Source organism: Arachis ipaensis, chromosome B10 (genome assembly GCF_000816755.2).
Source record: "Arachis ipaensis cultivar K30076 chromosome B10, Araip1.1, whole genome shotgun sequence".
Taxonomy (NCBI): domain Eukaryota; kingdom Viridiplantae; phylum Streptophyta; class Magnoliopsida; order Fabales; family Fabaceae; genus Arachis; species Arachis ipaensis.
The window spans coordinates 91847480-91858721 of record NC_029794.2 but is presented as its reverse complement, the minus strand read 5'-3'; positions in this window follow the sequence as shown (position 1 = coordinate 91858721).

Genomic DNA, 11242 nt, shown 5'->3' with positions numbered 1-11242 from the left:
TCAAATAGGCCCAAAATCTCACAGGTTTTGTGTGTTCGAGCTCTAAACCATGTTCCAGTATAATATCTCTTCAAACAAGTGTAACATTAAATTTTATTCAAATTAGTGAAATTTTCTAAAAATTTTCTTGAAAAAGAAAATATTACTTCAACCAAGTGGTAAAATATGCAAGAAAATCAAATAATCATGCAATCAAACATGCAAATGCAATAATGAACAAATAAAGAAAATAAGATTATTGGTGTTGAAAAGAAAGTACTAACCCACGAAGATCGATATCGACCTCCCCACACTTAAAGATTGCACCGTCCTCGGTGCATGCTGAGATTTGCAGGTGGATAGGTTTGTTTCGACTGTTGCTTTTCTCTAAGGATTGTGCAGATGGACTTGTCTGTCTCCCCATGTAAAATGTCTTCCGCTTCCATTCCGGGTGGCCATCCTGAAAGAAAAAGGGAAGAAGAGTAACCCAGAAATAGAGATAAGAAAATAAAAGAAGTATGGGTTAATGCCAAATGATAAGGGTCTCATTTACATGGAAGCTTCAACATGTAAGTGAGAAAACAATAGAAGCCATGGCATACCAGTGGTGCAGAATTTGCAATAATGGGGAAGAGAGTGGGTAATGAAAGACAACGTAAGTTCATGTCAATGCAAAAGGAATATCAGTATTATGAAAATTAGCATTGATTTAAATAATATTACCCAATTAGAATTAAACAAGTCACTAAGTACCAAGAAAATACTAGAAAAAATGTAACAGTTGAATAAGAATATTTGAACACCAATAATAATTTTAGAAAAATAAAAATATGTAATGAATGAAAGTATGCAAATAAATTAAATAAAATAGAATGGAAGTGAGAGAAAATAAGAAAGGAAGAAGAAAGAAATAAGAAAAGATAAGAAGAATAAGGATTCGGAGAAGAAAGGATAAGAAAGTTGGCACTAATCTGGATAGGTTGTGCGACGCTGGTGACGCGGTCGCGTGGTGCGCGATAAGGTTGGGTGACGTGGACGCGTGGGGCATGCGATCGCGTGACTCGATTTGTGCTAGTGGCGCGAGTGCAGCCTCATGGTCGCACAACTCTCTGTTCAAAACTCATTATTGCCAAAATCCAGGGTGACGCGGTCGCGTGGTCGACGCGATCGCGCGGGTGGCCTTATTTCCAATATGACGCGGACGCATGGGTGATGCGTTCGCGTGGCAGGGCTTGTGCTACTAGCACGGGTCCAGCCCAACTCCAGCTCAACTTTCGGCCATGCACCCGGTTGACGTCGATTTTCAGGTCACGCGGCCGCGTGGTTGACGCGATCGCGTGAGAGGCCATTATTCCCATATGACGCGGTCGCGTCAGCGACGCGGTCGCGTGGGTCGATTTGTGCCATTGGCACGCCTCCAGCGCTGCTCCTGCGAAACTCTCTGTTCATATTAATATTATCTCCCATCTCCTTGCGACGCGGACGCGTCGCTGATGCAGTCGCGTCGCGTGCTCGCTTTTTTTTTTTTTTAATCTGAAAAGATGCAGAATGCAGTGTTAATATGAATATGATGCAAAACTCCAGGTTTAATATAACAAAATAAAATAAAATTTAAAAACAAATAAAACTAAATAAAAATGAAAAAGGACGATCATACCATGGTGGGTTGTCTCCCACCTAGCACTTTTAGTTAAAGTCCTTAAGTTGGACATTTGATGAGCTTCCTGTTATGGTGGCTTGTGCTTGAACTCATCCAGGAATCTCCACCAATGTTTGTATCTCCAGTGTCCTCCGGGATCCCAAACTAAGCATGTAAAACCCTTAAGAAGCCTCAAACAGATTCTTAGGCTCCCAGGGTGACAAATGCCAGAACAGATTCCAGGATCCCAAACTTTACTTTTACACCCATCCATGTCGGGATCTGTATTTTTCCAACTGGGTGATAAGTGATTTGAATTCTCACTACAGCTACCAAACAACGTCCTAGACCCATTCAATTGAGCTCTACACCAACCTTTGCGTTCAAACTTAAAGCTTCCAACCATAATGAACCTTGCAGGACAATTCTTACCACTGGCCCTCTTCCTCTTACTCTTAATGCCACAAAGAGCTCTAAGTTGACCATCCGTCTCCAGTAGCCCATATTCAAGTGGGATTAGAAAGCTACGGGATATGAATTTTACCCACTTGAATGTTGTGAAGGATGATGGCAACTTAGGGGGAGGCATTTTTATTGAAATTGCAAGCTCCACTCCCTTGTGCTCTTTTCTGATAACTACCACTTCTTTGCAAGCTTCTTCAATTTCAACCTCTTCCTCTTGGTAGCTCTCTTTCAATTCAATCTTCTCTTCATTGCTTTCCAAGGGCATGGGAGGTTGTGCTTCTTCTTCTTGAATCTCCATCTCTTGATCAACCTCTTCCAAGTCTTCAACTATGATATGCTTTGGAGGTTGTACACCCTCCTCAGCATCAATTACAACCGTCTTGGAAGGAGGCTCTATGTCTTGACTTTCCCATGGAGGTTCTGCATCTCCTAGGTCTTCAACCAACTCTTCTTCTTGAACAATGATAGCTTCTTCTACTTGTTCTAGTATGAATTCATGCTCTGTCTTGTCCACTGGAGTTTCTGGTATCTCCTTTATGCTATGCTCTTCACTAGACTGTCCACATGGGGCTGTGGCCGATCCTTGTGTATTTAAGCGTCTAGAAGCCCATTGAATTAATACTTGCCCTAGTTGTTGAGTGGTTGCCTGAAATCGATCCATTGTTTCTTTGAGATGATCCCTTGCCTCTTGATGCACTCGGTTTTCATAAATAGGATCATAATGCTCTTGGATTGATGGATATGGAGATGGTGAATATTGAAGTGGTGGTTCTTGTGAGTAATTGGGTTGGAATTGGGGTGGTTCTATATATGGTTCATATGGCTCATAAGGTGGTTGAAATATTTTTGAATTTAATGAGGAAAGAGAAAAACAATAAAATGACACCAAATTTCAAATTTTTAGATCAAAACGAAGAAAACAACAAAGAATAGCTTGAAGGTCAAGATGAACGTGAAGAACAAATTGAAGATCAAGATGAACAGTAAGAACAAATTTTTGAAAAAATTTTTTTTAATAACTAAATAAAAACAAATAACCTCTTAATTTACGAAATAGCAAAAAAATAAAAACAAATAAACAAGTAAAAAGCAAATATTTACAATAACCAATAATAAGGCACACGTTTGCAATTCCCTGGCAACGGCGCCATTTTGACGTTAGGATTTTTGCCAGTAAAGAATGTCATAAAAACAGTCGCGTTGTAGATATAGTCTCTAAACCGACAAAAATCCCTTCGTGCAAACGTTTTGGTTGTCACAAGTAACAAACCCCTTTGAAATTGATAACCGAGTATTCAAACCTCGGGTCGTCTTCTCAAGGAATTACAGGGAGGTATGTTCTTATTATTGGTTATGAGTATTGTAAATTGGGGGTTTGGAAGTAAGAAAGCAGTATGTTGCACAAAAAAAATAAAATAAAATAGTAATAATAAAATAAACTCTTGGCAAGGTATGAAGACTGGAGGTCCTATCCCAGTTATCCTTATCAATTGTGATGAGAATTGAATTTTTCTCCCACTTTATTAACCTCTAACTATGAAGGTAAGTTAAGTGGATGAATTAATTCTTGAAGAATTCCAATTCTCAATCAACAATGAGTTTGATAACTCAAGAGTCACCAATTATTTAACCAAAGCCAAAAGGAAAAAAATATCTAAATTATTTCTATAATAAAAAGGAGCAATCATAAGTCTGAAATACCTCAAGATATATTAAATAGAAAATCGATCTAAACATAGAGAGTCATAAACGAAATTGAGAAAAGAAATAAAAATAAAGAACCTGGGATTGAGAGCTACTCCTAAAACTAAGAGAAATCCTAAATCCTAATCCTAAGAGAGAGGAGAGAACCTCTCTCTCTAAAAACTACATCTACTCCTAAAATTGTGAATGTGAGAGCCTCCCATGAATGGATACAGTTCCGCACTTTATAGCCTCTAATCTGTGTTTTCTGGGCCACAAACTGGGTCAGAAACAGTCCAGAATTCGCTGGTTCCGAATTTTGCCACGGTGGATTTCTGTCACTGCGACGCGGCCGCATGGATCACACAGTCGCGTCGCCAAGCGTCAAAGAAACTATAACATATTATATATCAAATCGAAGCCCCAGACGTTAGCTTTCCAACGCAACTAGAACTGTGTCGTTTGAACCTCTGTAGCTAAAGTTATAGCCGTTTGAGTGAAGAGAGGTCAGGCTGGACAACTTAGCAATTTCTCCAACTTCTTGCATTCCTTCCACTTTTGCATGCTTTCTTCCCATCCTCCAAGCCATCCTTGCCTTATAATATCTGAAAACACTTAACACACATATCAAGGCATCTAATGGTAATAAGAGAGGATTAATAATAAGCAAATATAAGATCAAAGAAGCATGTTTTCAATCATAGCACATAATCAGGAAGGAAATATAAAACCATGCAAATAGTATAAATAAGTGGGTAAAGAGTTGATAAAATCCACTCAATTGAGCACAAGAAAAACCATGAAATAGTGGTTTATCAAACACCAAACTTAAAACTTGACTCTAGACTCAAACAAGAAACACAAAAATATTTTTGATTTTATGATTTTAAAATTTTTTTTTGGATTTTTCGAAAAAAAAAAGAGTAATAAAAACAAAAAGGTTAAAATTAAAATAAAGTTACCTAATCTGAGTAACAAGATGAACCGTCAGTTGTCCAAACTCGAACAATCCCCGGCAACGGCGCCAAAAAGTTGGTGTGCGAAATCGTGATCATTACTTCCTTGGTAACGGCGCTAAAAACTCAATACGCACGTTCATGATCTTAATTCTGTTTCACAACTTCGTACAACTAACCAGCAAGTGCACTAGGTCGTCCAAGTAATAAACCTTACGTGAGTAAGGGTCGATCCTACGGAGATTGTCAGCTTGAAGCAAGCTATGGTCACCTTGTAAATCTCAGTCAGGCAGATTCAACTGATTTTATGGAGTTTTAATAATTAAAAAATAAATAAAATATAAAATAGGATAGTGGTACTTATGTAATTCATTGGTGAGAATTTCAGATAAGCGTATAGAGATGCTTTCGTCCCTCTGAACCTCTTCTTTCCTGCTGTCTTCATCCAATCCTTCCTACTCCTTTCCGTGGCAAGCTGTATGTTAGGCATCACCGTTGTCAATGGCCGCCTGTCCTCTCAGTGAAAATGGTCCAATGCACTATCACTGCATGGCTAATCATCTGTCGGTTCTCGATCATACTGGAATAGGATTTACTATCCTTTTGCGTCTGTCACTACGCCCAGCACTCACGAGTTTGAAGCTCGTCACAGTCATTCGATCCCTGAATCCTACTCGGAATACCACAGACAAGGTTTAGACTTTCCGGATTCTCAAGAATGGCCGTCCATGGGTTCTAACTTATACCACGAAGACACTAATAACTCGGACTCGGTCCCCTGTATTAGATATCCAAGAGATATCCATTCAATCTAAGGTAGAACGGAAGTGGTTATCAGGCACGCGTTCATAAGTTGAGTATGATGATGACTGTCACGATCATTACATCCATCATGTTGAAGTGCGAATAAATATCTTAGAAGCAGAATAAGTTGAATTGAATAGAAAAACAGTAGTACTTTGCATTAATCTTTGAGGAACAGCAGAGCTCCACACCTTAATCTATGGTGTGTAGAAACTCTACCGTTGAAAATACATAAGTGATGAAGGTCCAGGCATGGCCGAGAGGCCAGCCCCCAAACGTGATCTAAAGATCAAAAGGTAATCCAAAGATATCCAAAGATGTAAATATAATAGTAAAAAGTCCTATTTATACTAAACTAGTTACTAGGGTTTACAGAAATAAGTAAATGTTGCAGAAATCCACTTTCAGGGCCCACTTGGTGTGTGCTTGGGCTGAGCATTGAACTTTACACGTGTAGAGACTTCTCTTAGAGTTGAACGCCAGTTTGTAACCTGTTTCTAGCGTTTAACTCCACTTTGCAACCTGTTTCTAGCGTTTGACTCTAGAATGCAGCATGGAACTGGCGTTCAACGCCAGTTTACGTCATCTATCCTTAATCAAAGTATGAACTATTATATATTTCTGGAAAGCCCTGAATGTCTACTTTCCAACGCAATTGAGAGCGCGCCATTTGGAGTTCTGTAGCTCCAGAAAATCCACTTTGAGTGCAGGGAGGTCAGAATCCAACAGCATCTGCAGTCCTTCTTCAACCTCTGAATCTGATTTTTGCTCAAGTCCCTCAATTTCAGCCAGAAAATACCTGAAATCACAGAAAAACACATAAACTCATAGTAAAGTCCAGAAATGTTAATTTTAATTAAAAACTAATAAAAATATACTAAAGACTAATTAAATTATACTGAAAACTATGTAAAAACAATGCCAAAAAGCGTATAAATTATCCGCTCATCAGCGCACAGGGGCCTGTGCGGACGCACAGAGAGGAAAACTTGGAAGGGTGCGAATGCACACAGCATGCGAATGCTACAACCAGAGAGGTTGCGAAGGGTTGTGCAGACGCACAAGGACGTGCGACCGCACAGACAGAGGTTTTTTTTTACTTGAGGACATAATCACGTGTGCGTGCGCACATAGGTCCATGTGCATGCACAGGGACCAGAAATGGGGGAGGTTGAGTGCGCGCACAAGTCATTCCCTCGCTCCCACCAAAGGGGTCTACAATTGGTGTGTGGACGCACACGTCTGTGCGGCTGCACCACTGAGGCATGAGAGGGTAGTGTGCGTACGCAAGCAGCTATGCGCACGCATAGATCAAAGAAAATGGGGCAGCACACACGCACAGGCTGTGCTGGCGCTGCGACCAGAGGGCACACCAAGACGTGTGCGGACTCACAGGCTCGTGCGGCCGCACACATAGCGAAAAACAGTTTTGTGCGCACGCACAGGTGGGTGCATACGCACAGGTGCCCTGTTTCAGAAAATTATTTTCTCTTCAAAACTAAGGTTCCTACCCTTAGCATATCAAGATACCAACCCCAAATCATTCAAACAAGCATAAATTCATGGTCCACAAGTAATTTAACTAATTCAACTCAAAATTATCAAATCAAACCTAAACTACTCAATATATCACAAGAAAGCAAATAATTCAAAAGGCTATAAACAAAAGATAAAATTGGATCAAAGTTACCATGGTGGTGTGTCTCCCACCGAGCACTTTGGTTTAGAGTCCTAAGTTGGACTTGCATGGCTTCATTTGTCACTTGGGAGCTTCACCAAGGAGGAAAATCTCTAACTCCTTGGCATTTTTGGGTTGAGCGTGATCCTTTGAGTTTGACTTCTTTGCAACATCCTCTTTTCCTTTCTCCTTGCCATCCTCGATCACTTGATCTTCCACGATGTCACACCTAAAAATAGAATAAGCTTCAAGAACGGGCTTGTTGGACTCCTCTAAAGTGAACTTGACCAATTTGCCATCCGACTCAAAAGAATAGACTCCCAAATGTGCATCTTGCTTGAAATGGGCCGTCTTTAGGAATGGTCTTCCAAGGAGTATGGATGATGGCTTGTTAGAGTCAATGGGAGGGGTCTCCAAAATGTGAAAATCAACTGGAAAGAGCAATCCTTAAATATCAACTAACACATTCTCTGCAATCCCTACGACTGACACAATACTCTTATCGGCTAGCACAAACCTCGCCCCGGACCTCTTTAGGGGTGACAAATTCAATCTTTCATAAATGGGGAGCGGCATAATGCTCACGCACGCCCCCAGATCGCACATACAGTCCAAGAATTTTATCCCACCAATCAAGCAAGTGACCAAACATGGATCGGGATCATTGCATTTTTCAGGAAGTAGAGAAGAGATAGAATCATCTACCGGCTTTGTGTTGAGGTTGCCAAGCTTGTCTTTGTGAGTGCACACATCTTTAAGGAACTTGGCATACTTGGGCACTTGTTGAATGGCTTGGAAGAGGGGCACGATGACTTCAACCTTCGTAAAAACTTCCACTATATTTGGGTCAAGCTCTTCTTGTTTCTTGGCCTTCTTGGCTAAGGTTGGGAATGGAATGGGCAAAGGCTCTTCAAGCAAGGTCTTTCTCTTTGGCTCCTTGACCTTGGGTGGTTTTTCCTCGCTTTTGTCAACACTTTCATCTTCATCCCTCATCACCTCCACTTCATCCCTCACTTCTTCATTGTTTGTCTCTCCACTCAACTTTATAGGTATAGCAACATTCTTGTCCAATTTAGTGCTGCTCCTAAGAGTAATGGCATTAATGCTACCCTTAGGATTGGGTTGAGGTTGGGAGGGTAAACTACTTGAGGTTGAAGTTTGTTGGGTGTTTTATGTGGGTTGAGGAGGGAGAGTTAAGCGGGAAAGAGCTTCGGCTATTGTGGCCATATATGCCTCTTGTTTCTTATGGAACTCTCGCTGTTCTTGCATGAAGGTGTGAATTGTGTCATTCATGATAGGTTGATTCGAGAGAGGTACTTGGTTAACTTGAGGAGGGCTAGGCCTACTATGTGGGTGTAGGTACTTCCCTTGAGGTTGAGATTGAGGGAGTTATTGGTAGGGTTGTTGGTATGGTAGTTGGCCTTGGGGATATTGTTGGTAGTAGACTTGAGCGTGTTGGTTGGGATTAGTTTGAGGAACTTGGTTCCACCTTTGAGTTGAATTATCCCTCCACCCTTGGTTTTGATTGCCTCCATGTTGGTAGGATCCTTGGTTGTAATTTGGTCTTTACGGATAAGGGTTAGCTACCGCCAATGTAGTGTCCTCTTGGAGTTGAGGATACTCATCAGTGTAATGAGTGTTCCAAGCATAAACACCACATATCCTTGATGGTCCTTTGATCCTTGGAGGTTGAGGTGGAGCATTTATCAAAGCTTGAGGGATTTGTTGCCCCTGGATGATTTGGCGCAACAAGGTGGTCATTTCACCAAGGGTCTTGGTCAAAATAGCATCTCCGGAGGGAGAAACTTCACTCAAAGCCTTCGATTATGAACTCCTTGCCCTTGAGTGCTGAGTCGAGTCTGCTAAATCTGATATAACTTTTCATGCTTCTGCAGCGGTCTTGTTTTTGGTCAATGATCCTCCACTCACAGCGTCTAAGAGGAGCTTATCTTGGTGATGCATTCCTTGACAGAAATAACTGATAAGAACTAACTCATCAATCCTATGGTGAGGGCATCTCTCCCAATATTCATACAAAGTCTCCCCGTCCCGTTGTACAATACAAGAGATCTCTCTTCGCAACTTGTCTGTTTTCTGCGGAGGGTAGAACTTTTCCAAAAATTCTTTACGCAACAAGTCCCAACTGGATCTAACTTTAGCTGGTTGAGTATAAACCCACTCTTTCGCTTTTCCCTCCAAAGAGAAAGGGAAAGCAAAGACCAATACTGTAGCTTCATCTGCCCCATGTCTTCGCGCAGTTGCACATGCAACTTAGAAATCCTTTAGGTGCTTCAGAGGATCTTCCCCAGGCAATCCATTATACTTGGGAAGCAAGTTTATCATGCCGGACTTGAGCTCAAAATTCGGGTCTAAAGCCGGATATAGAATTTGAAGCGGTTGCAAGTCAAGATCAGGAGCTCCGGCCTCCTTCAAGGTGATTCTTCGAGGTGGATCCGCCATGACAGTGTCATCTGAGTCACTCAAAGAGAGTTTAGTACTCCCCACAGATGAATACAAAGTCTCCTCGTTCATTGGAGAATGAAAGTCACGAATGGGTGGTGATAGTGAATTGCAGGGTTCCCCAAGGGGTCCCGATTCACTATCCACAAAAGCTAGCCGGCGCCGAGCTTGCCTTATATGAGTTAAAGTTCTTTCGATTTCCGGATCAAAAGTGGCTAAGCTCGGGTCTAGAAGCGACCGTATCATTCGCTGAGGAGGAAATGAAAACCACGCAATTATGAAAAGTAAAACAAAAATAGGCAAGTAAACAAGAACCACTTAACAATCAACGACTACTAAGACTAACTAAAGAGAAAAGCAATATTTACAATTGATGCCAAGTAGCAAATCAAAAATCAAATATCTACACTATCCACATATTTACAATAACCAAGATTGTAGCACTCATTGCACTTAAAGTGAACTCCCCGGCAACGGCGCCAAAATTTGATGACGTCCGATTCGCATGGGTTAGGAAATTGAAGCCGGCATTGTGAGCATAGTCCTAACCCGACAAACCGGCCACCAATCAAACTAGAAATTCACAAGATAATGTCACAATTCAAACCAATTTATAACCGAGAGTATTTAGCTCCCGAGTCGTCTCCCAAGGAGTACTTATAGAACTATGAGTGTGCAATTCCGGTTGTAGTGATCAAGGGGTTGTCAATAAAGAAATGAACATATAAAGCAATAAAAGAACATGCAAAATTGTAATGATTGAACTAATGAAGTAATTACAGAACCGGCAATGTAGTATAAACAAGTAAAGTATAAAAGAGATTAACATGTAAATGTATGAAAGATTTAAATCATCAAAAAGAGTCTTGGCTTGGAGTGAGCTAAGGGTCCTTTCCTTGTTGGAACCACAACTATGACAATTATGATGGATTAGTCTCACTTGATCAACCCTCACATCGGAAGGTAAGTTAAATGAGCATAAGTGTTCTCAACCCACAAATCCTAAATTGCTTGCTAATTAGCTTAGCAACAAATTAGCGTTAGTGGGAACAAGAACAATTAATAATCCAATAATTGAAACTAAATGTTTGACATTCCAACTCTAGAAACCCAGTTGCTCACTTTACCCAAGCCAAGAACCAAAAATTTAGCCTAAAATCATGTTTGACATTTTGTCAAACACTTGGTGGGCAAAAACTTTAAACATGGAGAAAATGAGAAATGGCTTGAAACTAAAAGCAACAATTGATCTCAATCAACAAGAATAACACAAGAAAGCATGAAACAAACATCAAACATCAAATTCATCAACAAGAAATTGAAATTGCAAGAGAGAAGCAAAATTGAACTATAGAACTATATAGAAGAAAGAGTAATGACAATGTAACTATAAAGAGTAATAACAAGAGAATACTTACAATGAAAGCTAGCAAAATCCAAGATCAAAAATGGAAATGGTACTTGAATGTAAAACTCTAATATAAACCCTAATAGAGATGATGAAAAACTTAGAGAAAAAACTAACTACAAGCTTCCTACTACTACTCCTAATACTATACTAATGATATGCTATGTTAT